The sequence below is a fragment of the Xenopus laevis genome, chromosome 7S, assembly GCF_017654675.1.
Source record: "Xenopus laevis strain J_2021 chromosome 7S, Xenopus_laevis_v10.1, whole genome shotgun sequence".
In the NCBI taxonomy this organism is placed as follows: domain Eukaryota; kingdom Metazoa; phylum Chordata; class Amphibia; order Anura; family Pipidae; genus Xenopus; species Xenopus laevis.
The window spans coordinates 92159957-92182743 of NC_054384.1; the positions used below are offsets into that span (position 1 = coordinate 92159957).

The window sequence follows — 22787 nt, forward strand, 5'->3', positions numbered from 1 at the left end:
TTTTACCTAATTGCAGTTTGCCTCCATTACTTTACCATCCCCTTTAATAACAAAGTCTGACTTAGTGAGTGGATTTTATAGCCCTCAAGAGCACCTTTCAGGAAACAGGAGATAACATAACATGGTAAATAATTCAGGATGGGAAAAGTTCATAACCCCTGGCTCGGCATAACAAATATTCACATATTTTGCTTCATCCCATGAAGTGTGCCATTTCAGTGGCGTAACTAGATATTACTGGGCCCCACAGCAAATAATTTTTTAGGCCCCCAAAATGTTTAGAGGTTGACTTGTTTCTCCAATATTTATTGAAATTGTATATGAATTAGGGCCTCGTGGGGCCCCTATACCTCCTGGGCCCCCTCTGCTTCCTCTATCGTTACGCCCCTGATTGGACTACAGACAGTATTTTAGTACATGCTAAAACCCTGTGGGTGGGTGTTGGTCTCTATGCCTACATGGTGCAATAAATAGAGGCATCTGTACCAAAGTTTGCACAGATTTACATGAGAGAGCACCCTCTGTACACTGTGCAACACTGTAAATATTTACTCACTTGGTCCCAGGTGGAACAGAACGTGTGCTATGCTGAGTTCAAAGCTAATAATTGCCCCATAAATCTACGGTTACTTCTGTACTAAACTTAAAGGGCAAATCTACCTTTATTTCTTTTCTCTGTTTTTTAAAAAAAGAATTAAATCCATTTTATACAACTAGGGCTTCCTGCAGAGGCCTCTCTTCACCCAAACTGCAGCACATCGGACCCCCCAATACTGTCTTGTTTGCTGGTACCTTTTAATAAAATAGCACTGCAAGCTTGATGTCCTTTTCTCAGCTTTCTGGCAGTGGTCAGAAATGGAAACCTCTAACCCCGCTGTGCTTATTTTAATACATTTTATTACCAGGTTCCAACAAACATGGCAGTTTAGGGGATCCCATGTCATTTGGTTAGGGAGGCAGGAGGCATTTGCAGGTTGCATAAAGGACTTTCATTTTATTTCATTGGTATATTTATTAAATATTAGGCATTCATTGCATAATGAAATTCCTCTTTGTTTTCCCTGGCTTCTAGGTGGTACATGTTGTAGTTTACCCTTGTAAAGCTCCAAATCTTCACTGACTATTTGGCCACAGCCAATGGTGGGTGTTCTGATGCATTTGAGAAAGTGACAGTAACAAACTGCAAGCAATGGGAGAATAATAGCAAAACCGCAGCAAAATTAACATTATATTCACTCACAATCTGTTTAGAGAGATCCATTAAACCTTTTTAGCATAAGTATTGCCTTATCCTAGGTGCAAACGTGCAGTAGAATATGCATGTGAATTAGTGTGGCTGCAACTGTCCAAGTGTGTACAGCGTTTACATGCAATTTTAGTGTGCAGCCATTTGTAATAAGTCAGTTGTGTTTGTCAGGTTCACAGCGTCGTCAGTATAGCTCAGGGCTTATTATCATGTAGACTGAGATTCAAAATTGGCTCTGTTTAAAGTTATGTTTACTGTGGGTCTCCATGACTCTCTTTCATTATACTGAGCTTTGTTCTAACCGTAATCTGAATCCATTTTTGGGCCACAAAGCTAATTCCCAGAAAACAAGCATAAAAAGCTAGAAGTCTCTTTAAATTGTTACTGCTCCAATTTTCCTCTAGTTCTGTGGCTCTGCTGCTTCACTCACACACATTGCTGAATTCTGGCATACAAGTCAGCATTGTAGATTATTGAACTTGCTTTTTGTAATAAAAAGTACAAGAGATTATCTGGCAGCCATAAAACAATTCGTATACATTTTGCTTGGCGGCCTCTCACTTTTCCGTTCTTTCTGTTATGCTAAGATACACGGATACAAGCTTGTGGTTTGTACCTATTCTCCATTGCCAGCAGAACTATGGCTTTCTGCCTCTTCTGTCCGTGGAAAGTGTGAATTGTCACTGTTAGTGGAAAAACAGTTGACACAAATAGTTAATAGGAAGTAAGGCTGTAGGGAAAACTCCAGAGATTAAAATAAAGTTGTTTTAACACATCATAACAGCTATGCATATTCATAAATATTTGGACTTAAAGAGACTATGCATTGCTCTGCTCTGTTCACTGGTAACTATGCAGCCATGTTTTGGCACTAAGTAGTCTTAAAAAAAGAATCTGAGACCTGGGTTTAATAGTTAAAGATTGGGTAAACTGGGGCCCCTACTTGGGCCTTGTTGATGGAAGCTCCACCACTAACATTTTTTAGTCGGAAGTGTGTTAACTAGTCACTCTGAAAGGGAAGAGGGGAAATACGTAATATTATTTCTTCATGTGAGTAAAGAAACTTGTATAAATCTTTTTTTAATGAACGGCAAATTATGTTTTACCAAAAGTAGAAGCTACAAATAAAACCCAGGGTTGGTTCTCATGCATTCCAGATATGAGTGGCCAAAAACATCAGACAGACTGGTGCACTTGGTTGATCCCTAATACAGTCCCAGTAAATAAAAACATTGTTTTTGTTCACTAGGACTCAAGAAAAAACCCTACACATTAGGTGCTTGACCACCTTCTTCAAAGGACATGTTGGCTTCATATAAGATGTTTTCTCCCAAGATCAAAAGTTTTTGGAAAATGCTGCAGCTCTTTAAAAATATAACTCAACATGTAGGGGCCCATTTACTTAGCTCGAGTGAAGGAATAGAATAAAAAAACTTGGAATTTCGAATTTTTTTTTGGCTACTTCGACCATCGAATGGGCTACTTCGACCTTCGACTACGACTTTGACTTCAAATCGAACTAAAAATCGTTCAACTATTCGACCATTCGATAGTCAAAGTACTGTCTCTTTATAAAAAACTTCGACCCCCTAGTTCGCCACCTAAAACCTACCGAAGTCAATGTTAGCCTATGGGGAAGGTCCCCATAGGCTTTGCAATCTTTTTTTGGTCGAAGAAAAATCGTTCAATCGATGGATTAAAATCCTTCGAATAGAACGATTCGAAGGATCTAATCATTCGATCGATCGAACTATTTGTGGTTAATCCTTTGACTTTGATATTCGAAGACCAAGGATTTACATTCGACAGTCAAATATCGAGGGTTAATTTACCCTCGATATTCGACCCTAGGTAAATCTGCCCCATAGTATATTCAGATCTGTTGAAATATGGAAAGTGTACATATGTTGCCACTTCTATTATTTGCTACATGGAGCTTAATCACCAACTATCCAGAAAAGTTGGACATGGCTACCCTCATGGTTAGGAGTATGTGCTTATATAGTAAGTTACTTATAAGTCTTTTGCTGTATATGAAGCGACAGTCATTGGATTAATAATCACCAAAGCAAGTCCATAACACAAGTTTTTTAGAGACGCATTAATTATTTTCAGCAAGCCTCATTGCCTAAAACCCACATCAGACAGCTGTTATACATATTGTAGTGAGATCACAAAACACTTACTCTATATTGCAAATATACTGGTGATATAATAACTATTTAGGCACCTAAACACTAACGGGCAGCCATATCAGTTATCAGAAAAGTCCCTCACAAAACTTTAAGAAAGAAAGTTCTCATGCTGGATGAGGTGTGAATCCATATTTTGTAAGATTTTTACTATGTTGATGATTGCTATGGCATTAGTTATCATTGCTCTGCAAGCAATGGAAAAGAATAGTGATTCATATGGGGCAGCATCTGAATCTCTTTGCCAAACACAAATAACTGCAATAAGGCAAATCTAGGTCTGAACTGCCATCTCTTCTGGGAAAAATACATAATATGTTACACAATATGGCCAAAACAATCCAGACCTACCTGGCCAACATCCCATTTCCAAACTAAAAGTTTGAATATGAACTTGCTCTTCCTATTGCTCTACTCTATACTTCTGGGAAGGTTTTCTACTACATTTTCATACATTTTTGGTGGGATTTGCTTACATTTAGCCGAAATAAGATTAGTGAGGTCGGTGCACTCATGTTAGTGATCGGGTCTAGCTCACATTGACAATTCCAATTCATCTAACATGTTTTCAGTTGGATTGAGGTCAAGATTTTGTGCTGGCAAGTCAAGTTCTTTCACTCTAATGTCAACAATTTACTTCTGTACCCCACTCTGATCAAGTGCTGAACATGAAAGAGCCTTTGTCAAACTTTTACCATAAAGTAGGAAGAGTGGAATTGTCAGGAATATCATTGTACAGTACACTGTAGCTTTAATATTTGCAATCCACTAATCCAGGGACCCTAACACAATAGAAAAAGCTCCAGACTATTTCAACTCCTCACTGTTGGCAATATGCATTCAGACAGGTAGTGTTCTTCTGGCATCTGCCAAACTTACAAGTTTCTGTCAGGTTGCCAGATGGTGAAATTTATCGCACCGCAAGATGTGTGTTGAGTCCAATGGTTGTGATTTTTACAGCGCTCCAGCCTACACTTGTTATAGCACATGGTCACATTAGGTCTATTTGTCTGATCATCAAATAAAAACATGCTCCTTATGAGTAGCTCTTGTGCTGACTTTGCTTCTGGAGACAGTTAAGAAAGTGAGTGTTCAAACTGGGGACATTTAAGATGGAGTAAAAATGGGATACTTTTATCAATGTAAAGTATTTTACTAAAAATAATTTGTAAATTTAAGAACAACTTTTCCTTTTCTTAACTAGAAATTCTAGCTTTGCCTGGTAGAAAAGCACAAGTGGGCTCCCTACACTAGCGAGCCTGCTCCACCTATGTGCCGATCCAAGTGCAGAAATGGTAAGCAGTGTGATTAAAGGTGGAGGCATTGAAATTCCGCCTGGTAATGATTACTCTTGATACTATATGTGCAAGTTTGTTGGCACAAAAGGGAGCAGATGAGTGATTAATACTTTGTGTTGCTTCTCTGTCCTAGCAGCTGGCATCAAGCACAAAGGCACTGAAACCAAACTGCTAATATACATCTATCCTTACATGATCTTGCAAAATGAAGCATCCAGTCTCTCCCCTTCATCCTCCCCTTGTACGGGTAAATGGAAAATAAAAGAAGTAATGGGGGAAGGGGGGCAAACTGTTAGGGGGGACACGTGTTTTCTTATCCCTCTGGTTTTCATTTCTGCTTGGCAAGTAATTCTCCCTGAAGAGGCTTTCCAGCCTTCTTTCCATTTCCTGAAAGCTCTGCACTGAAAATTGTTCTTCTGCAGCATTCAGCAGCTTCATATGAATGGATTAGAGACCCTATGGGATGCACAGCATGGCTTTTGTGCTGTATAGAAAGTTAGAAAATGGTTCCAGGAATAACCTCCCAAGATATTTGTATAGTATAATTCTCAGAACCCCTAGGGCGTGGGGGGACGATGGAGTTCTTGATTAGTTGCCTCTCTGAAGGCAAGGAATTTGACAGCCCCCTTTAAAAAGTATAAACTGTAAATATGTAATAAAGGGCCTGATCAAGCATTTATCTACTCACAGTACACTGTTTCAATTGACATGGCAACCCCTAACAGTATATATTTATATAAATGATGTTCACACTCAATAATGTAATTTACCTTTATAGTGTGCTGTTCATGGCATTAGGAAGCTTAAGCACGCACACGCACACATTTATAAAATATACAGAAAAAGAAGGGTCTGCGAACAGCTGTGAACAATGGTTTCTGCATAGAGCAATACTAAGTACAGGTCTCCCACACAGCAGGTATTTTCTAAAGGTGTCAGGTATTAGGGGTATTATAGCCATAAATGGACGATAAACATGAAATAGGTTATATTTCCCCTTTAAGTAAATGAAACACATCTTTGCAAAGCCTTTGGTGCCAGAAACAAATGGCTGGGAAATGTTTAAGCGAACCTTTGGCAGAGATAGACTGTAATTGTCCTGAACGCACTGAAATTTAGGTTCCTCCGTGCTGTCTATTTATTCAGGTTCTTTACTTTCCGGAACAGTCTTACAATAATAAGGGCTGCTGTTTTACTTCTATCCCCTTCCTACCCCTGCTGCCTATGCACCTCACCCAATTTGACCTGTATCTGAGTTGGACCAGACTTGTTGTATCCTGTATTGCTGCATAGAGAACATGGAGTATGATAAACAGCAGATTCTGTACAACCACAGTGTAGAAATAAAACTAAAGACAGAGCAGGGTATAGCATTGACCAGGGTATAGCATCTGTGCAAACTATAGATAATCTACATTTCATCACAGTCAGCAAAAAGAGGTGAATGTTTCAGCAAGTGGTTTAGATCGTTTGATTGTTTTCCTCTAAGCCAGGGGAAATTACCAAACAAGCAAAACTCTGCTTCCCAAAAATGATATCATTATGTTATGAAACAAGTCTCTGGGATTATACAGTGAGATGTGAGGTTTATTTGTAGATGGGGAAACTCTGTTTGTGCATAAAGGAGTCCCAGAAGGAACTGTCCAACTGATGGCCCTGCAGATGGTGTAACTCCCATAGAAAATATCCCTGTTGTCATTTTAGCCTACTGTCGCCATCTTGCCGCCCCTGGTACCTAGTGGGGCGCTGCCCTCTGAGGCGACAGCCTCAACTCGCCTCATTGGCGAAGCACCCCTGAATGTTCTTACTGCTCTTTGGGACCCATTATGAAGGGGAGAGTCGGGGGGTTGTGGGAGCACTCCATGGCTATGTTAAAATATGTTAAATTATGTTTAAATACAATGGAAGTGCTACTGATTTGGCCAATTAATGCAAATTGGACGCCGGCAAACCCAAATTAGACGCCGACCTCTCCCAACCCCTCCCCAACCCCTCCGACCCCCTCTGACCCTCCTGACCCCTGCCCCCCGGTCCTTGGAAAAAAACGTGGCTTTTTTTGGTCCCCGGGCCTAAAAAGGTTCGGGACCCTGGTTTAAGTCCTTTATGACCAATTTGAGACCTCAACAGCTTCCTTGCAAAGTTTGCATACAAATGTTTTTTGCGAACATTCGGAGTGTGAGAAATAGAAATTTGGCAATCGCAAAGGGTTTTTTGAGACAAAATAATTAACAAAATTTCAGAGCAGGTGTTAATGCTAACCTTGCCTTTACAATAACGAACCGTAAATCCAATATGTGGGTGTAGATACAATGAAGCGCAGAAGTACTGCTGCACATTGCGATAAAGAACAATGTATTATTCACCAGCGAATGATATTACATTGCGAGCAGCGCTAAACATTTACAAAAAGACCATTTTAAACAATGCTTGTGATTTTAATTATATAGTGCCTTTTAAAGTGCTTATTTCACTCTTTTCTGTACTACCTACTGTATATACCACTGTTTAAAGAAAGGGTATTTCATTACTCTATGTTATATTATGATTTACATGATGACTCTCTTGCTTTCTGAAGTGAAACTCATAAAAGAAATCTATTCTATAAAAATATTTTTTCAAAAATCCGAAAAATACAAATAAACAGCTTTTTTTTTTTCCATGCTGAAAACGTGCAGGTGCATGTGAATTCCAACCTGCAGCCGCAAGGAAAGTTCCTCCTACTATAGTTGCATGTGAAGCATCAAACTTAACTCAATTACACGTGAACACAGCCATAATTAGAATACTAGCCTTTATTCCAGGCTAGAACAAAATTGTTTACTGTGGGAACCATTGGCAAAAATTACAGAACATCTGTAAATCAGCCCTATTGTAATTTCAGGAATTTTGTGTTTTGCTCGTGTTTTTTCCCCCTCTCAAAAAGCAGCGCATCATAAAAACCCCAAGTCATTTTCTGGTAGTATGAACAGTGTCAAAACTCTACCACTGGTAATTCTCATCAGACAATGCTCCGGTGCATGTTTTGCAAGGGAGAATTGCATTTAATCATCTGTGTTGGTATTTTCATGCAATTCCTATTTCCAGCAATGGGGAGCATATGGGTGGATTTTGAAGGGTTTCAGGGCTTGTTATTAGCAGGGAAAAAGAATGCAATGGACAAAATACCCAAAATCATGCCATTAACCTCAGGATCTGGTTGAATCCAACACCTGCAATAGGATTCCGTCATCTGTAACTGAAATGACTTTAAAGCAGAGTTATAGAGTAACTAAGCTGATACCATATGTAGAACCCAGACTGTCAGAGAACTGTTAAACCCCCTCCGCATTTAAGCCCAAAAAGCAGTGGAAGAACGTGTTTCCTCAGCTCTGATGGTCTAACAGCTGGGCACGTCATGGCTTAACATGAGAATCCTGCCAATAAGTCCCATTTTGTTCAGCCTTATGAAATATTTATATGCCTTCATTTGGAATCAATTATTTACGGCTGGTGATGAGCAATAGCTTTTCAGGGGGGATTTCTTACCATTTTTGTTTTCAATTTTTGTAAGCAGGAAACATTAAAAAAAAATCCCTTTAATGCAGCCTCCAGAAAATGTTGAGTTTATAGCTATGTTTCTAGTTTTTCTAATTTCACATGCCAACACACAGACTAAATCACTTTAATTAAAAATGGGTGGCATTCTGTACTCCCTCTGCTACGTGGTTAGGGATGTAGCGAACTGCCGATTTGGTGTTCGCGAACGCCGTTCGCGAACACCGGCAAAAAATGCGAACGTTCGCGGACAGTTCGCAAACTTCGAACACCCGCTAAAATCGTTCGATTCGAACGTTCGAAGGATTTTTCATTCGAATCGAACGTTCGAAGGATTTTAATCGTTCGATCGAAGGATTTTCATTCGAATCGAACGTTCGAAGGATTTTAATCGTTCGAACGAATGGAAATCGTTCGAACGAATGGAAATCGTTCGAATGGTCGAATGGTCGAACGATTTGTATTCGAATCGAACGCGAACTCAAAATGCGAACGTTCCCAAACGTTCGCGAACATTAGGCGGACGCGAACGGTCGAAGTTCGCGCGAACAAGTTCGCCGGCGAACAGTTCGCTACATCCCTATACGTGGTACATATGTTCCCCAGGCACAATCGTCTTGCATGTGTAAACCATACTTTATTCTCTATGTGGAAAGCAAAATCTATGCCTCTGCCCCCAAAATAGATGTAAATAGTAAAGGGCCATATATAGGCATGCCAACTGCTATTTTCAAAGCCCTTTAATAACCTTGGCTTTAAAAACAAGGGGTATTCACAGTATTGCTCCAGATTTACACACTGAGCTACCTTTGTGAACAAGCAGATGAGCAGGGCTGCATTTAGGCCCAGTACTGTCCTAGGCCCTCAGGTGCCTATACAAAACAAAGGGCAAGATTTACATAGAAGTACTGTCTGCCACGCTTGAATATTATGGATTCAGTGTATCCATAATAAAAAAGTCATATAAATTGTCAAGGGATTCTTCAGTTAAAATAAAAAGTCTAAATTGTAACGTTACGGGTTATAGGAGAAATGCATAGCAATACATCTATACGACTCTAGTGAAATCAGTCCCATGTATTTCCAGTGTCTCCCGCCTGCCACGTATATCAGTGGCTGATAAAGTAAACCAAGCTGTGGTCTCTATTTCCTGACATTTACATTTCCAAGTACCAAGTGTCATATTTCTATGGGATGTATTATTTGCTGCTAAATGAAAGATTTCCTCTGCTCTCCCTGAGAAAATAAATCACTAAATTTCAGGGCTGCGTGGCACAATTCCTGCTGTAATTAGGGGACTGAAAAGCAAAAGGTTCCACTGTATTATACTATAATCTTATTATTATCGGGGAGTAGAAGCTCCTAAGGGCAGAGACATACGCTCAGATTCGGAGAGATTTAGTCGCCTGGCGATAAAACGCCTGTTCTTCGGGACGACGAATCTCCCCAAACTGCCTCCTCCTGCTAGAAACTTAATTTGCCGGCGGGATGGCACTCGGAGTGATTTGTTTTCCGAAGTCGCCCAAAGTTTCCTCGTGAGGCAACTTTGGGCGACTTTGGAAAACGGAGCACAACGGTTGCCATCCCACCGGCGATTTAGATTCTAGCAGTTCGGGAAGGTAAGTCGCCCCGAAGAAGAAGAGGAGATTTGTCGCTGGGCGACTAATCTCCCCGAGTCTGAGCGTGTCTTTGCACTAAATCTTAAAAAGATATAGGGTGGTGGCACACAAGGAGATTAGTCGCCAAGTGACAAATCTTCTCTACTGCAGGCAACTAATCTCCCCAAATGCCTTCCCGTCGTCCCGTGTGAATCTCCAGCAGGATGGTAAATGTATCTCTTCGTTTTCCGAAGTTGCCTCTTGAGGAAACTTAGGCAACTTTGGAAAACTGATGCAATACATATACCATCCTACTAGCGCTTTGGGAAGGCATTTGGAGAGATTAGTCGCCCGCAGTAGAGAAGATTTGTAGCTTGGCAACTAATCTCCCTGTGTGCCACCACCCATAGAGAGCACACAAAGGAAAACTCCCATAGTGTTTCAACAAGTAATTAGATAAATGAAACCAAATTAGCATTACCAATTATCTGGAAAAGTGAGTAAAATTTTGCAAGTTAGGGTCCACAGCTGTGCTCCCCTCACACCTTTACAGAAACAATGTTAAAAACTCCTTATCAAAAAACAGCTTGTTACTTTCACTGAAGCAGTGCAAAGGAGAGAATCATTAAAAAAAGCAGAAGCTGTGACTGTTACCAGTCCCTTGGACCCATAGGGCATGCCTGGTCAAACAGAATTGAAAAAATTCCCCCAAAGTGAAAAGAAAGACAGAATTTAAAGAGGCACAGATGTTCGGAGGGAAAATATGGGTGGATGGGGACCCTGTTGGGTAAAAATGTTATCCCCAACCAAAGGTGCAGGCTAATAGAGCCCTCTTTCCGGTTGGGGATAACAGTAGTTTTTTTTTTTTAAAAAAATGCCCCCCGCCAGCACTACACTACCCACACTGGGAGGAAGTTCCCGGTGCGAGTAGCCATGTCCGTTCACGCATAATCGCATAATAAGCAATTTGAGCAGATTTTCATTATGCACATGCGAGTGACTGGACATGGCTGTTATCCCCAACCGGAATGTGGGCTCTATTAGCCGGCACCTTTGGTTCGGGATAATATTTTTACCCAACCGGTGCCCTTTAAATAAGAGCTCTATTATATAAATGTAACGCTATTTAACTTGCCACAGCCGACAGATGAGCAAAATTTCTCAGTAGAATGTTCTGTACAAATTTACTTTAAGTTTTTTTGGCTGCAGTCTTGACTATGCATTGGTCTGGCCATGGAACAAAACTATATATAGGGCATATTATGTAATGGGGCTGAATGAGTCAAAATGATCCACTCTAGGCATTGAGAGACCTTATTCCATGTTACAATTTACAGTAAAGAGGAATTTGATTTTAAAAAGTCCATAACTGGGTCATTGTCACATGGAGTTAGCTGATGTCTCTGCATTATCTCCCTGATGACACAGAGTTAGCTGACATCTCTGACTAATGGGTGCAAGTGTGATTAGAGTCAATAGGACCTCGTGCCTCAGTCTGTCTCTCTTGGCCTGCAATCTCAAGTGTGACCATTGCAAATTTCTTTTATCAAGCTCTAAACTACATCTTACTTAGTATCGCATGAGACTGATACTGCAGAGGTCATTTCCATACATTAAGTGAAATGTGGATGTGTGCTATCTCTGTTGTAGATAATAAGAGTCTCTGAACTACAGATAAAGGTTTTTTTTCATGAGATGCCCTACTACTAAGTAGGGCCAGATTTACATAGCGGGCGCCCCTAGGCCCACTGGCAATCATCGCCCCTGTCCCCTCCCCTTTGTTCATGCAAATCATTGGGACCAGAGCAATGGGGATTGATGCACGAGAAATTGAAAAAATTATTTTATCTCCTCCGCAATCCCCAGTGTTTCTGAACCAATGTGGGTGTGGTTGGGCAGCATGCCGCCCCCTTGCTGGCCTTTCCACAAATCTGGCCTGCTTCTAAGGGCAGAGTAAATGGGAAAAGTCTCATGGCAGCAGTCAGCAGACATGGCAATGCAAGTACCTTTTTGCACTTAAAAAAGGGTTTACAAAACGTTGTGCACTGGGTTTTTTTCAAAATAAATTTGCCTCTATGGCTTACATATTTGCTTTATGTGTGCCCCATGTTCCTTAAAATGTGCTTAATACCAGTCCGAGTCTCCATTAGTTACCTCCATATTGATCGGTACCTGGGTACTGCAGAGTGCAACCCCTGTTTTTTTCAAAGTTGTCTATAGGAATAGATTAGTCAAATATTCATCCCTCCAAATTACAGTTATATTGAGAATTCCATTCAAATCCATTTCAACATTTCTGGCTATTTTAAGGCACAGTGTGACTCCCCACTTCACGCCTCCAGGCTTGGAAGAAACCTCTCTAAGAAACAAAGACGTCTGTAATCACTTCTCCATCATTCACGAGTGCAATGGACTGGTCTGGGTCCCAAAGGACAGAGGGCTCTTTCTTTCCTACTTACTCCCCCCCCCCCCGAGATTACAGAATCTTTACAGATGTATAAATGACAGTTACATCAGTTCAGTGGAGATTAGCTGTATTGTAGCGACGGCATCATGTGCTCCTCCACAAAGTTTTGCTTTAGTTCAGCAGATTTAAAAAAATCTTGCACTCTCTGCGATGTTCAAAATGCAATTTTGCTGATGTTGCTGGATCACAATTCTCAATATTCGACAGACAGGTCCAACTGGGATTCAACAGAATATGTCACAGTTTCACCCTACGTGCCCATACGGTGAGACAGTACGATCAGTAGTTGAAACATAAACAAAACCTGACTTTTACAGTTGCCTTTCAACAGGAGACCAGGAGCAGCTGTATCCCATAGTGAAAAAGAACTTTGATTTCTTGGGAAACAAAATACACATATAGAAGTAATTAAATTTTCATATTTAATCTCCATTTAGGGCTGCTTCCATAGTCCCTATGCCTGTCATACTGAAAGTGCAGTGGTCATAAAAAAGCATAAAATATTTCCATATGTTCCAAGCCAGCTCTTCACTGTATCCCACAGTTTTTTCTTTCCTCTCCTCGGCATCTTCCAAGGGAAATGGTTAAACCATGTTTGCTTTGGAAGCAGAAACAATGGCTCTGCTCAGACTCATCGTGTAACCATTGTTCTTCAGGCAGAAACTACCGGCCTTCCTATATAATTATTATCATTCCCTATTAATAACATTGGGATCAGCCATAATTTTTACCGGCCAGGCCGGTAAAATACCGGCCAGGTGGCAACCCTAGTTCAGACTAATGTTCCAGACGGCTGCTAAGGTTTCAAGCTCACCAGTGGCATCTTAGAATTCAGAATATAAGCAAAATGTAATAACTATAATCCAAGCAATATGTCTATGAAGATTTTCATTTATCCAGGTCATGACATACTGTATCTAGCAGAATTAAGTCAAAGGCAACTGGACAACTGAACAACTGATACAAGACACCACCCTCATCAGCAGAACAAAGTTCAGCCCAGAACAAGTTTGTTCCTTACTGGACCTATGTCTTAATACCACTTATTTTAAGCACAAGGAAGTCTTTTATAGGCAAAAACATGGCTGTGCTATGGGTTCTCCTTAATCTACAATAGTAGTGAAACTTTACATGGAAGAAGTGGAAAAGAAAGCCCTGAATACCTTCAAGGGAACAGCACCAAGTCATTGGTTCAGATATATGGAAGACACCTGGGACAAAATTATTAAAGCACATGAGGTTCCAGCTTTCACTCAACATATACATTCGGTGGACAAAAACATCAAGTTCACCAGGGAAGATGTGAAAGATGGCAAACTGGCATTTTTGGACTGTGCAATAGTTATCAAGGAGGGTGGAAACCTGGATATTGAAGTATAAAGGGAACTCACTCACACCAATTAGTATTTTTTGTTTGATTCCCACCAGCCTCTGAAACATAAACTGGGGGTTATAAGAACTTTACACCATCGGGCTGAAACTGTGGCAGAAGAGAGAATGAAAGAATACCAACATCTGAAAGGAGCTCTGAAAACTTGTGGTTACCCAGACTGGGCCTTAATCAAATCAAAATCTAACACCTGCCTCAATGAAAATCATTGTGACTGGATCACACTCTCACACATCTGTGAGTTTCAGGCAACACCATACTGAAGTTCAATTGAACCATTGTGATTGGATGTCTCTCAAGGGTTTAAAAGCCGGGGAATTCCCTAACACTTCAGTTGAACTGAAGAAGCCACATGGAAGATGGTGAAATGTTTTCAAGAAAAACTCTAAATGTCCAGTTGCCTTTAACTTAATTCTACAGTAATCCAAGCAGTTACTCCTTTCCTATCCCTACATCAGGCCTGGATACAGCCTATTAAACGCACAATCACCACCTTAGTTTACCCATTTAGTAAAGAAACCTCATTTAAAAAATGTCTCTTACAATTGAAAGAAATGTGATTCTAACCAACTTTCCAATATGCATTAAAAAGTCTCAATGGTTATAAAGATACATGTAAATGTAATTGCAATTGAAGTCTGTTTATATTGTCTGCACTCATGGATCTAATTTCTCTAAAACAATGTAGCAGAGGCAGTTTAAAAGATCTGGAAGAGGACTTACGTATGCTACATTGTATAGAGTCAGAGACAGAGAGTAGAGATAGACTGACTTTCTAGCAATTACATATACAGATAACCTTAGAACCATTTAAAAATTTGTAATGAATGTATATTGGGAACAAGAAGTTACACTTATGATTTAATTTTCTTTGATTATGCAAAATGTTTATGCCCTGGGTTGACGCTCCTCTGCTGGGAAAAATTGTACTGACCTGGGGAATTCCTACAGTAGCCAGCACTGTACTACTATCATAGACTTTCATAGCCAGGCATCCTGCAATTTTTTAGTAGCTCAAGGAATGGTCCAAATTGTACAAAACTTCCTCCATGTCCCCCACACGAAAGTGCTTATGCTTGGAAACAAAGAACATTGACCTGACAAACTTGAGCCCAATTGCCATATCAGCCAGTGAGGTTGGGACAGTATCTGATTCTTTGGCATCATGACCCTAAATCTAATACCTGTCCACCATGAACTCAGTTCAGCTAAGGCTTACGAAGTCAAAATCAATGAATCACAAGTTGTAGGTGTTGGATGATGTACCGCTCCAAAATATTTTGGCTTTGGGATAAAAATCTGCAAGCAGGCTCTGTATTCCTAAAAAGAAGATTGACTTTCTGAGAATCAAATCACATCCTCACAAAGTCCTTGTCTTTAAAAAGCAGTTCCCTGCTCATACATATACCCTTCAAGACTAGTGTAACATCACTTGGCCCATGGAGCAGGATTGTAGATAGAAAATTAAACATTTGCAGGTGTACAGTATCCTTAAACAGCTGTAGCACAGGAACTCCAACAGCATCTTGTCTGCTATTTATGTAAATAACTTCAGGATCTCTAGAGAGGAATGCATCTTTCACCTTATCAAAAAGAGGCCATGTATTGGTCAAATAATAGCAGTTAACTTGACCCCCTGCAACCAAAACCTGGCCAGGTTAGAAAATCATGTCAGACAAGGTTCACATTGGAACATTCATGCAGTCCACGCCTGACAGTTCTCCCAGTTATAATCTGATAATCACGATTTGGCCACCAGCAATCTGGGTCAAATTGAAAGATGCAGTCCTCTCCCAACAGGTCTCCCTAGGCCTCCAATATTATACAACTGATGGTCAAATGATCAGATCATTCCAATGTGGCCCAAAGTATTGGTGTCCAAATATATAAAAACCTCACCAAACAAGCAAATCTTACACAGTATACCCAGCATTACATATACTGTGACACAGAGCAGATACTCATATTCTGTCATACCTCCCAACATTTAGGACATATAATACAAAAATATGTTTTTACCACGCCCATTTTTATGGCCACACCCCCTAATTACTATCAACGTTTGAACGCATTTCTGTGGTTTTTATGTTATTACAGTTTTGCAAATGAAGGTGAATTGCCCTTTAAGTTGCAAGTCAGTTTCCTCAAGAGACCTGCTTATCATTAATTGTTACAATTGTTTCTTTGCTCATTTTAAATTGTTACAATTGCTTCTTTGCTTATCTTAAATTGTTACAATTGCTTCTTTGCTTATCTTAAATTGTTACAACGGTATCAACGTGCACCTGCCACATATTCTGGGCTCTTTGCCAAAAGCCAATTAAGTTAGAAACTTTGTATCTTTTTTTGGCAGTTCAGCGCAGGAGAACAAATAGAAAGTAGGGACATTTCAATAACAAACCCGGGACTGCGGGTTGAGCAGTCAAACTCTGGATTTTGCGCAAATACTGCAATCGTACGAACGAAGGAATAATCGTTCAATCGTTCGATTAAATCCTTCGAATCGAACGATTCGAAGAATTTCAATCCAACGATCGAACGATTATCCTTCGACCAAAAAAACTTAGCCAAGCCTATGGGGACCTTCCCTATGGGGTCGAAGTGTTTTCTTAAAGAGACAGTACTTCGACTATTGAATGGTCGAATAGTCAAACGATTTTTAGTTCGAATCATTCGATTCGAAGACTTAGTCGAAGGTCGAAGTAGCCAATTCGATGGTCGAAGTAGCCAAAAAAACACTTTGAAATTGGAGTTTTTTTACTTCTAATCCTTCACTCGAAGTTAATGAATTGGCCCCCTAGTGTCATTCCTGCCATGTACAAAGAGATCCCCCATATTACCCTGATTGGCTTAACCTATCAATGGTGGAACAATAGCAGAAAATCTTAAAGCCCTTCTAACATACTTAAAGTATGATTGGCATTATCCCTTCAGATATTGCTAGTCTCAAATATCAATCATTATATTCTGAGCAAGCAATAAATCAAAAGCATATGAATGACTAAGAACAATTCCTCATAGAAGGGCATCCACCGGTGAATCACTAACTATTGCTTTTCAAAGTTAACTTTTCCACTGCATCTGGATTTAATCTGTTTTCCTAGCAACCTTGACTCCAGAGATATGTCACAACAACAGATGAAGTCAACACAATGTGTGGCGTAAAGCAAAGAGCTTTTCCATCCAACATTCCCCCCCGGCCCCACCAAATTCATTTTCCTATTCAAAGGAACTGAGCCAATTTATACCTCCAGTATTTAAAAGCTCAGAACATGGGGTGGATTTGCTCGTGGGAACAGGTGTTTTATACCAAGTGTTAAACCAATTAAAATGGTTCCTGCCTCAATATTTAACTTTTTCATGTGGAAAATATGCTATGATTTTCAAGAGTGTTGGGAACAGATTACTCTTTGTACTTAGAAGCCAGGATAACTCATTAAATGGGACAATGTCTGATTCCAAAACTTATAAATGTTTTGCATGTCCCAGTAAAAGAAAGTTTCTCTAATAGCTGAGAAATGTTTCATGTATTGCCACATGAAGATTAAGATATGTGTCTAAATATAGAGATAATTAATGCACAAGAACCTTGACTGGACATTGATATTGTTATACCTTCCTCAGTCATTGCTCCAGGTGGTAAACTTATATTATCACTGGATTATAAATATTGTGTTGCAGTATGAATTACAATTACAATCTTTTCTGCAACTAATTGTTCATGTATGGCCACCATAAGAGGTAAAAAATGCCTGCATGCAACACTACTACCAACACTGTATTGGCCTGATACCCTGTAAAAACAGGAGACGATAATAATAATATCTATCATTATATTATCTAATATAAATGTCACTTTAGGCAAGAGATTCCCAAACTGGGCTGGCTCACTGGGGGCTTGGAACAGTGGCAAGGGGTACTCACATTTAAAGCCAGTATGGTGAGAATTTGCTCTCCTAGATGCACCCGATAGGTCAGCTTGAGTTAAGTCAGTTACAATGACATTTGGGGTAAATATGTATTCTGTTCCTAGATATTATTGAAACTATGTCTGAATGACTAAAAATAAAAAATGTATACCTACAGTATATTTTCCTATTTCTGTACTCATTTCATGAAATGAAAGAGGCCTTGGATGATACCTGGACCTTCAAGGGAAGCCCAAGCCACAGGTTGGACCTTCAAGTTGGGTTTGAACTGAAAATGATTTACAGTAACTACTTTAGTTGGTACAAGTGACACCTTCTGGACCATTGGTATGCCACCTGTGGAAAAGAATTAACCTGAGAGTCAGATTTTCTCCACAGTGAAGATGTAGACATCTGTAGACGCACCGATATTATTCGTACGAAAAGTCTTTCATAAGATAATCGGTGCGTGTATGGTGGGAGGCAAGGCGACTGATATCGGTAAAAAGCCTTGGGTAGCGGTCTTCTCATTGATCGGGCAGGACTGAAAATTTCGATTGGGCAACTTTGAAGGTTCCCAAATGTTGTGACGTTAATACTGAATCATCTGATAGAGCTACAGAATTATTTTTGTTTTTACCTGCATATCTGATGATTCAGCTCTTAACGGGCGCCCAGGACACCAGAAGGGCGCCCAAGAATAGGTTTTGCTACCCTGAACCTGGGTTCCTGTATTCCTGATTCCTGATTCCTGTTTCCTGTATCCTGATTCCTGCTCCTGCCTTGGTTTTGACCCCCTGCCTGGACTCTTGTTATCTGATCCTGATCTGCCTGCCATTGAACTCTTGCCTGGACTTTGACCTTGTATCTTGCTTAACCCTTTGGATACCGCGACCTTGCACCCTCAAGAGGGCTTCCTCCTTGATCCTGACTACCTCCGTGGAGGGAGCTCCCGGCTCCCTGACAGTTAGTAGAATGGACAAATGATCTTTCGTACGGCCAATGGTCAGGGGAAAGATTGTAATTGTAGCCTGTATGGCCACCTTAAGACTATGGATATTAGAAGAAATGGGGTAAAGAGGTTTGCCTTTATACCAGTCCACTGCTGATGACACAAGCAGTGTCGGACTGGCCAGGCGGGACACCGGGAAAAAACCCGGTGGGCCCCGCCCCTAATGGGCCCCCGTCGGCCCAGTCCCCTCTCCCGATCGGATTCAGAGAAGTTTTTTTAGGCGCAGCGCCATCTGCGCATGCGCGCTGCACCAATTGATATAGGAGCACCTTCATCCATGCACGCTCAGCGCATCATAGTAGGGGGGCGGAGGGTCGGCGGTGGGTCAGAGGGGGCCCTGGACATTAGGACATCCTGCTGAAAAATGCAGAATCCTGGCTGAATACCGAACCGAATCTTGGATTCGTGCATCCCTAAAACTAAGGCAGAGTTTCACAATTACTAAGTCCTTATTATTAGTGTGCTACTTGAAGCTCTCTGTGCTTAAATTGGCTTCCTTCACACCACTTCAAAATAAATGGGGAAGTGGTTACAGCGTCAATCTCCATCAGCCAGACTGTTTATTCTGACATTCTCATGCTTTCACCGGATAAAAAGTGTCTCATAATACTGTAGGGAGGTACATATCTCCATTACTAACTTTAGATCCCCAAAAAGAGTTGCCTAATTGGAGAATCTGCAGAGTTTGAGGGGAGGAGTCAAATGGGTGTCAGGGGTGTGGACTTAATTACCTAATCCTTTAGTTTTCCAGTATAAGGAGATTTGAGGGCAGATTTACTAAGGTTCGAATAGAAAATTAAAATTAAAATTTTCCAATTTTTTTTTTGGTCAAAACAAATTCTAATTTAAAACCACCAACTCGAAATTGAATTCAAATGCGAGATTTATCACACCAATACCCTGGAACCAATTAGACTATTCTCCACCTAAAACCTTCCTAGTTCATGTAGAAGTCAATGGCAGAGGTCCCTTGAACTGTTTAAAGATGATGCCAAATTTCACTTCAAAAATGATGCCCCATAGACTCCAATGGGAGAAAAAAAACTTGTTGTGTGTCAAAACAAATTTGACTAACATCAAAAAAATTTGATGCGCAAAAGTTTTTGTTTTTTTTCGGAGGAAAACTCAATTAGAATTTGATTTGAATTCGATTCGAGTTTTCATGCTGGGACTATTTGATCGAATTTTAGACATTCTAATTTTTTTTCATTAATAATATACCATTTGAATTGTGCATAAAATCAAATTTATTAGAGTTTAAAAAAATTCATATTACTATAATTTGACCTTTGATAAATAATGACCTTAGGGTTGTAATAAAGGTAAGCTGCCCTGGGATCTATACACAGTGAGGTTCCACAGAGCAGCAGGTATAAGTAGGATGAATGGCAGAAAGCAGAAAAATTGTGCACCAACTGCAACTAGCAATGAATGTGAGATTGCAACAGTAGATTAAATGGTTCATGCTTTAGCACCAACAGCCCCTGGTTAGAACACTGATTACCATACATGCACATTGTTATCAATAGCATTCATACACATGAGTATTATGTCCTCTTACCCTAAACTGATAAAAAATGAGTGCAATACACTAAGCATTTTTTTCTACAATGTAATACATTTCTACCAGAATTTCAGTGCCCACATCAAACCCCTACTGCAACAGTACTTGTAGGGAATGGGATTTCTATGCACACGCACTCCATTTGCACACCATTTAGTTGTTACTACTACCTTAGGCATTGTGTACTGGGCATAATAACAGACACATGGGAAGTACTGATGCGTGATGCTAGTGACAAGGTACAGTTGATTTCTGTATGCCACTTTTTGGATCATGCTAATAGAGAATGAGGCTCACAGTGTCCTTTAGAGCTGTAGGGGGCTCATAACATAACTCACTCTAAGAGGCACATTTATCAAAGGTCGAATTTCGAATTCATGTGAGTTTTTTTAAAACTCCCATATATTCGAAATGCGACCAATCGAAATGTATTAATAAATTCGAGATTTTCTCCGCTTGGGCGAATTGAATCGACCCAAAAACCCAAACCTAATTCGATTCGAATTAGAAAAACTTGATTCGGATTTAAAAAACCTGAATGTCAGGAAGGATGCGAAAATCACGAAATTGATCCCTGGACCTCTCCCATTGACATATACACAAATGTGGTTGGTTTAAGATGGCTAATAGTCGAATTAGAGTTCTTAAAGGGTCCGAGTATGATAAATCTCAAATCGAGTTTGGATAATTCACAATTCGGAGTTGAGAGTTTAGACCAAAAAAATAATTCGAAAATTGAAATTTTCACTTTGACCCTTAATAAATCTTCCCCTAAATCTCTAAAGGTGGCCATACACGGGCAGATAAAAGCTGCCAACAGACCGTGTCGGCAGCTTATTGGCCCGTGTATGGGGCCCCCCGACGGGCTTCCCCGATCGGCCAGATCTCGATCGGATGAGACGAAAAATCCCGTCGGATCGCTGCCCCATCTATTCTTTGATGGGGTCCCGCAATCCGACCGCCCGTTACTATTCGTTAGGATCCGATCGTTGGGCCCTAGGGCCCACGATCAGATCAGCCCGATATTGCCCACCTCAAGGTGGGCATATCGGGGAGAGATCCGCTCGTTTGGCGACATCGCCAAACGAGTGGATCTCTCCATGTATGGCCACCTTAAGACTGATGAGCACTAACATATCGACAAAACATACTGTAGCTTTATTCTTGCTTTTTACTCTGTGAAATAAAAACCCTTATTGTTTCCTATCTCCATAACTGCTCCAGAGATTAGATACAGGCCACTGGGGTCAGTTACAGTCACTATTGACCTCTCTGAGATAAACCAAGCTGCAGGAGTGACTCTATCACTGACACCCAGTTTCCAATTCAGCCCCCACAACTGAATAACCATGCATCATACATAACATAATCACAGAATGGAAGAAAGAACAGTTGAACCAGACAATGAGTAAGGTCTCAGTGTTTTGTCATTTACATCATGTGATACGACAATGATGAGCAATGAGTCAGGGCCCATTTTTTTACGCACAAACACATAAATGAGCATTTACTACAGTTATTAATTTCACACGCTTTTTACAACAATGTTTCCAAGCCTGCAGCCTTTCTTTAACCACACGTGGTGGGCCACAGGTTGGAAAGACCCATTTTATATTAAAAAAGTGTGTGTTTTCCAATCCCTCCATAAGCAATCTGGTAAAACACCCTAGTGCACACATCTGAGCTGATCATTTCCACTACTCGTCTGGTACAAAGATTTATCGCTACCCCCCAGTGATGTTCTTGCCAAATGTGAAAACCTTCTGAGATAAAAGGGCAGCAGAACTGCAAATGGAAGAGTTTTGTTGTAGCAAAGAGTACAATGAATTGAAACAAGGACACTCAGCGCTCTATAAATTGCACATGTGAATAACATTCCATTGCCCTAAGTAACCCACAATCAATGGGTTTTGTAACGGAAAGTCACTTGAAAGTCTCAGTGGACTGAATCAAAAGGTATTTTGTGAAGTTTAGCCTCAAAGTCCACATTTCAGTTTTAACCAGTAGATTTAAAGGGTACAGAATGAAGTATTTAGAAGTAGACTCTAGACACAGTGGAGTATAAAAGCATGGTTAAAAAATTGCATTAAGTGGCCATATACTGGCCAACTTTAAAGTTATGCAACCAATGGACCTGTGGGTTGATAGTGCCATTTAGAACTATTCTGCATTCAGAGCATTATAATTAGGGATGCACCGAATCGAGGATTTGGTTCGGGATTCGGCCTTTTTCAGCAGGATTCGGATTCGGCCGGATCCTTCTGCCCGGCTGAACTGAATCTGAATTCTTATTTGCATATGCAAATAAGGGGTGGGAAATTGCATGACTTTTTGTCACAAATCAAGGAAGGAAAAACATTTTTTCCCTTCCGACCCCTAATTTGAATATGCAGATTAGGATTCGGAATTCAGCCAAATCTTTCATGAAGGATTCGGGGGTTCTGCTGAATCCAAAATAGTGGGTTCGGTGCATCCCTAATTATAATGCATTATTATTCAGTACTGCCTCAACCAACTTTTCTCCACTTCATCAGACAAGGGCTGAATCTGATTATAAGCGGGCATAATGTCTCTGCCT

General features: G+C 40.4%; 1 protein-coding gene across 1 annotated transcript in view; it reads right to left on the minus strand.

The window, feature by feature from the left end:
* cd37.S (CD37 molecule S homeolog) overlaps window positions 1-22787 on the minus strand; it is a gene marked incomplete at its 5' end in the record, with an annotated part of 66909 nt that overhangs the window by 43486 nt on the left and 636 nt on the right.